The sequence below is a fragment of the Benincasa hispida genome, chromosome 8, assembly GCF_009727055.1.
Source record: "Benincasa hispida cultivar B227 chromosome 8, ASM972705v1, whole genome shotgun sequence".
In the NCBI taxonomy this organism is placed as follows: Eukaryota; Viridiplantae; Streptophyta; class Magnoliopsida; order Cucurbitales; family Cucurbitaceae; genus Benincasa; species Benincasa hispida.
Window position 1 is genome coordinate 53,839,572 of NC_052356.1, and position 6,983 is coordinate 53,846,554.

Sequence of the window (6,983 nt, forward strand, 5' to 3'; positions counted from 1 at the left end):
GTCTTTAGTGGAATAACTGACAGTAACGGATAGTGAATCTCGTGGCTAAGAGTTTAGTCCAGCTATTTACGTATCGTTGGAGTTCGACCACAGCGTTCATTTATGTTCACCTGGTAGCTTAGATAAAGTCCGAGAACCACGTGTTTTGGGTTAATTTGAAAATTTCAAATTTGATAAAGAGAGAAGTACAGTTATATATGATATAATTGGAGATAGCTAATTATATATGATATAATTGGTTAAATATATGAGATACATTATCTTGGAGGAAATTAGATATAAATATGATTTATGTCAAGTAGAAGAAAAATACTATGGTAGATATATGATATCAAACTATAGGATATAAATATAATATGATTATATTTATTAAATAAATTAATTGATTAATTATTTAATAATTAACCAATTAAATGTTTGAACATGGGAACGTGGGCCGCGAGGGTTAAGGTAACCGGGGGGATAAAGGTTGAAAATCATTTTCAATTTAGAAAGAGTATATTCGTGCATTCAAGATCCCGCGCTAAAAAAGAAACCGTGAAAGATTGATCGCCGAGAGCCTATAGATAGATTCTCTTTCATCTAAACTATCGCTAGTTCATGCATTTCCTAAACGATCGTGTACCAGTTTCCTAAACGATCGTCCAGTTTTTCCTAAACGATCGTATAGTTTTACTATACGATAAGCGTTCCCATTATACGATAGCAAAATTCTCGTGCACGCTTGTCGTCTACACGAAATCCTCTCCTCTGTCTTCTACCAAACTCACCAGAGCCCACTCTTTGAGTTTTTGATGCCGAGGATACCTAGGTCTCCCTGGTGGTGGTGTTGTCCCCGAATCCTTGTTTGTGTACGTTCGGATAATGCAATAACAGACAAAAAACTCGTTGGGTGCTGGTAGATTAGTGGAGTTTTCCGCTGCTGTGGGTTCACATAATCGAAGATCGTCTTCCTCTAGTAATGAACCTCTTCTCTATGCTTTATCATATTCTGAGCATGTTGTTGTTGAGTTTATTATGCATAATTGTTAGTATAGAATGTATATCATTTATATTTCGGTCACGGTGAAATCAGAGCGATCTAAACCCGCTCATGGAACTCTCGTTTTGAGATCCTTCAACATACACAAAAAATGCAATAAAAATACATGTTTTATACACAAATACAGAGTGTTCGCCCACAATTGACACGTTAACTGCATCCTATATTCACTCATTTTCTCCTGAGTGATTATGGACGAATCAACACCAGTCACTGGATGTTCTAGTAATTTTATTGCAAAGATGCCACAATCAAGCGACCCGTGTTGTATGTCGCATTTATAGGTCACAAGATTTTCCAACGAGGTGTGGATAGGTCCGACTTTGAATAATCCACGTCACAGTAGTGAAGTGGGGATGGTACTGTGACAGTCAATGGCTCCAACCAATTCACCAGCTTTGTCCTTGGTGTGTATGACGGAAGTGAATCGAACACAAATATATGACCTCTGTTAATGTCCATTGCAAGGACCATCCAGGGCTCACTGATATTCATTGTCGTATACACTATATCCACATTCGCCCATTTGACATCGAATTTACCGGTGATGTAGAACTTGTACGTGTCTTCATCCTTCCATGTTATGGCAGCCTCCAGTCTCGTCTTATTCTTTATTCGTTTAAATACCCCGCCACAAGCATTAAGGTGACTTGCCAAATAAAATGAAAAGTTAAGTAACAAAATATACCATAGTAAAATGACTCTGCACAACAAAATATATCAAAATTTACCGTTACACCAATTGACAACATGGTGAACTTGTGCATGCACATGTCAGGTCGGATCTAAAATTTTTCTTTCATAAAATGAAATAAAATATTTATGGTTTGCAAAAAATTACTATGTCAGTAAAAGTACAAGATATCCAACTGTAAAAAGTCAAGACTAGGAAACTTACATCGTACTCGACCCACGAACTCGGTTCAATCAATTCCTTGAAAAATTGCTTGGCAAGTGGTTTAAAGGAATTCTCTCGAACCTCGTTATTAGTATTCTCATCTGAGATCTAGCCCATCATTTCTGTAAAGATATTAAGTGGAACATCATGTGCTACGTTGTACGTGACAATTGCTCTGGATAGTGACATAGGCACACCTGGGAGAGGATAATTAACCACACTTTTCTTTTTTACTTGAGCTGAAGGCGTATATTTATCAACAACTTTCCTCTTACTAGTAGTTCTTCGAGATTCCTACATAAACAGATAACAAAAAATTACTCATCAAGAAATATAAAAATATAAACAAAGATTATTGATCAATAAATTACTCACTAGTGTAACTTCTTCTGTGGTCGTAACAATACCAGAAGTGTCGGCCTCTGGGATGTCAAACATGTCACCTTTGTATGTGGCATGGTGAGTAAGTCAGATATGTCGGCCTCTGTTTGTGGGACGTCGGCCTCTATAGGTTCAACGCCAGTGGGTGATGTTGTGGTATCAGGCTTTAGAGGGGGGATGGGAGTAGGTGAAGTGGTGGTATTTTAAGGCTCTACAAGAGGGATAGGAGTATCAGAGGCAGTCGCATCAATGGTATCGGGATCCCGAAATGGATGGGTAACCTTGTCGTCTCCTTATTCACCGTGGAACCCTTGAATTAGTAAAGTAAAATGATGAGTTCACGAACATGTAAAAACTAAACACGTAAAGACATAAAATGATAGTAAATGCAAACCTTGCACATTAACTGCAACAGTGACAGGATGACCGACAATTGTCCTTTCATGTCTGTCATGTTTTCCTCTATATTTGATACATGACTATTTAAACTCGATATACGACCATCCAACCTCGATAGTGAGCTATTAATCGTCCGCAGGTACGGATAAATAGAATCGTTCGGATTGGCTCCTTCCCTGCGGGCAGCACACTCAGGACACTCTTCATCCATAGATCGCTCTCCTCTATGGGAGTTTGCAAGATGAACATCAGGTGGGTCCTCATCGTGTACATCCCCCATCACATCATGGAACATATCATCATTAGGTGTGTATGTCCCTCCTTCCACCCTTCCACATTCAACATCCTCGTGCTCAAAATACTTGTGTTCATCCCCTCCTTCCACCCTTCCACATTCAACATCCTCGTGCTCAGAATGCTCATGTTCATCCCCTCCCTCCACCCGTCCACATTCATCATTGTTACCTCCATAATGATCATCACTGTCGCTTTCAGAACTACCCCCCACTACTCGACGTATTGCTACTTTCAGCACTATCATCATTGGCACCTAGATCAAATATAGGTCGTCTGTCCACTGGGGTATCCCGAAACTCCCTCTCAGTGTCTATCATGACAATACCCTCTTTAACCTTTATCTGCATTAACAACCCAGTAAATTGGTTAGTGTTAATTTAACAACCAAATAAACATATTATGCATAAAGTAAATGTACATTGTTAGACTCGAATATATCTCTCTCGAGTACTTTGAAGGACACTGAGTGGGAGCATGACCATCGTAATATGCAAGGCAAAACCACCTTGCTCCTTTGCTCTGCAATGTTCTCAGCTATTGATGCAGTTAGGATCTCATATGTCCATACCTAAATAAAATTTAACATATATTAAGAAAAATAGTAATATTAAATCAAACAACACGATTATTATATTAAGCAAATTTACCTGGAACGCTTGTGGAAATCCACGCAAAGAATACTTCACGACATAATTTTCATTTCCTTTCACCTTCATCTTGTATAAACTAACCTTGTCATTCAATGCCTGTCTCTTATACACATCTAGATGTGTATAAGAGACAGGTATAAAATACTCAGTAAGTAACCCCACTACTAGGGTCGAGCTATGCATCTATGTCCTCTAGATGTCTACCCTTGGTGGAACATAAAAACTGCTCTAATCCTCATGAGACACATACATACATGAAAAAGTGATTTCTATCCTACTGTAGTTAAGTATGCCCACTACCTCTGGTGAATCCTGAAAGAAACAAACCCCTGGTGAATCCCGAAGGAAACACAACCTCTGGTGAATCCCGAAGGAAACACAATATCCGGTGAATCCCAAAGGAAACACAATATCTGGTGAATCCCGAAGGAAACACAATATTTAGTGAATCCCGAAGGAAACAAAATCTAGTGAATCCCGAAGGAAATACAATATCTTGTGAATCTCGAAGGAAACACAATATCTGGTGAATTTCGAAGGAAACACAATATCTAGTGGACATCTAACTAATCAGTAAAGACACTATCACAGTCTCAACATCACAATTATCACAATATGGTTTTATAACATACATATACACCTCAACATCATGGCTATACAACATGCATATACGCCTCAATATCCTCTTATCAAATACAACTCAGTGAATCAAGTATCATCTCTTACTAGCATGCAGGTATCTACGTGCACAAATAAATCTTTCAGATTCTCATACAAGAACATATATCAGTCCTACTACTCTATCCGTTTATCATGCTATCGTTCTGTCTTGATATTCATGCATATATCCAGTGTCTGACCTGTGGGTAGTTCCAGTAGTAAGATTACTTACCTCAATTCGAAACTCCCAAAATTAATCCGAGCAATGAATCCTTTTATACTTTTGGAAGACCAAAATCCCACCTATAACATAAATTATGATGTTTAATTTAGCCACTCCAACCTAAACAATAAATCCAATGCTTTCAACTTATTCCTTAGGGTCTAATTGAATTTAAACAAATTACCAAAGGTCCCTAAATTAAGCTTAACAAAGTTATGGCTTGGTTCGAAGTCAGTTTCAAAGCTCTTTATTTGCCCAACCAGAACATACATTAAAACCAAAGTTCAATAGCAAGAGCTTCAACAATTACCTGTAACCAAAAGGGCCAAGATACTAAATCTCACCAAAATTACCTAAGACAAACCTTTGCAACCTCGCCCAACACGCTCCCAATTTTTAAACTCTACTACAACCTGAATCTATGGTCCAAACACAATGGGTTTTTGTCAAAACTAACCTAAAATCAAACGACATTCAGTATTTTGAAAGAAACCCACAAAAATTACCCGATTGTAATGAATATTTCGTGTGCAATATTTTTTTAATTCTTATGTCACCGATTAGAAACTATATTTTTCAGAAATTAAACATTGGTTATAATTATACCATGCGTTTCTTACCAATTACATAATTTAAAAAAAAATCAATTTGATTGGAAACGATAGTAAAACATACTAAAAATAATCTGAACGATATCATACACACCAAATGTATTAGGAATATGATCTTTGAAGCTGGAAAAAAAGAAAGAAGTGAACATGAACGTATTATTATGATTAAAAAAAATTACTAACAATACTATTTCACCCATATTCTCAAAATGTGGAGTATCAGAAGGTGAAACAGGTGGATTTCCTCCTGACAACGCGAGATTCCTCATTGTTTTCACCATTAAATGAATGTATTATTAGATAAATAAAATACATACAGTACTATCTTCACTAATTCAAAAAAAATTTGAGAAGTGAGGGCAGTTGAAAGTGATACCAGCGAGAGGATACCAGCGAGATTTAAACAGGAATGTTTTTTGCAATTTTTTTCTGGAGGGTTTTACTGATTGAATTCCTTTATTTCATGCAGAAGTGTGATTTTAGATGTCAACACGTTTTCAGAATACCCTAGTCGACAATTTCCCTATCAAGTAACGAGCTTGGCCTACATTGCTATGCAAACAAGATGTGAAGGAAAAGCTTATCCAAAGGCATTTTAGAGATGTTCAAAGAGAATAGTTGGGCGATTTGTAGGTTCGATATGGATTTAACAGCTCAATTACCATCATATGTTGTGAGAGAAGTGAAGAGGACGAGATCTAACTCCAATTCTCATTCTTCCGTTTGTGGAGAAGGTCATCACTTTCGAAGGATGATTGTGATGACTAGTTTGTGGCGATCCTCTACGCGAGTTGTATTCGAATGAGTAGTCCTCATATGAACTGCAATCAAGTATTTTGTGTAGTCGAGTGACAAGGATACCTTACATGTCGGTCTACTAGAAGAAAAATACAAGGAGTTAAAGCTTGGAAAATACGATAGATGCTGTGAAAGATCACGTTAATCTAGTACGAGGTTGCCATGATGGGAAAGAACAAACAGAAAAATGCGTCAGTTACTACAACAATCTAGACTGGAGTTACCATTATTTTGGGAGAGGACACTCGATGACTGCATTGAGATAAGAGTAGATGTAACATCCCCCATTTTTTTATTAATGTAATATTCAGTAATTTTTATTATTTGAGGGGATTATTTTTTTGGAAATTTTGGACTGTGCAAGTGTAATTGCGAGCTCATTTAATGATTTGACGTTGAAAATTATTTCAAGTTTAAAATTAATGCGCAGAATGTAATTTTTATTTGGGGAAAAAAAAGAAATTAATAAAAAATAAAGTGGAATAAGGAAAAAAAATAAAATAAAGTTTATTTTATTCTCTTATTTAATATTATTATTATTGTATTATTATATTTATAAAACAAAATGTTCCTTTCGTCCCTTCTTCCTTACGCTACCCGAAACCCAACCCCCTCTCGCCTGCCGCCAAATACTCCCCGCCACCATAACTGCCGCGCCGCCGTGTCTCCCGTTCGAGCCTCCACCTCGCTTGCTGAAACCCTCCGACACCGGCGCAGCCTCACGTCACTCTAGGACGTATCACGCCCTCAGCCGTCGCGACTCCCCACATAGTCGTTCGCGCCAGAGCCGTCGAGGACTGTCCATGGTCGTCCTCCAACCGCGACTCCCCAGCCCGAGCCGCTCGTCTAAGATCTCCTACCAGCGCGTGCCGAAGCTCACCGCTGTGGGTCGCACAACCGTTGCCAGCTCCGTCTTACCCAGGCCCCCAACCCCACCTCCACAAATCCACCGCCGCTTCATCAAGCCAGCTGTTCCGGCCGCCCGCCCTAATCCCTACTGCCGTGGATCTGGGGTAAGTTTGGT

At 38.4% G+C, this 6,983-nt stretch overlaps 1 long non-coding RNA gene across 2 annotated transcripts; it reads right to left on the reverse strand.

Annotated features, from left to right (window-relative positions):
• Positions 1-1,045: 1,045 nt before the first annotated feature.
• On the reverse strand, positions 1,046-3,753 carry LOC120082924. 2 transcript variants are annotated; one of them, XR_005483332.1, is made up of 6 exons: positions 3,665-3,753; positions 3,436-3,585; positions 2,716-3,352; positions 2,316-2,631; positions 1,941-2,234; positions 1,046-1,691 (listed from the first exon to the last, which is right to left on the reverse strand). It is a non-coding gene; the product is annotated as an uncharacterized LOC120082924 (long non-coding RNA). The 2 variants fall into 2 exon arrangements; XR_005483331.1 differs by having other exon boundaries at positions 2,716-3,585.
• Positions 3,754-6,983: the final 3,230 nt, after the last annotated feature.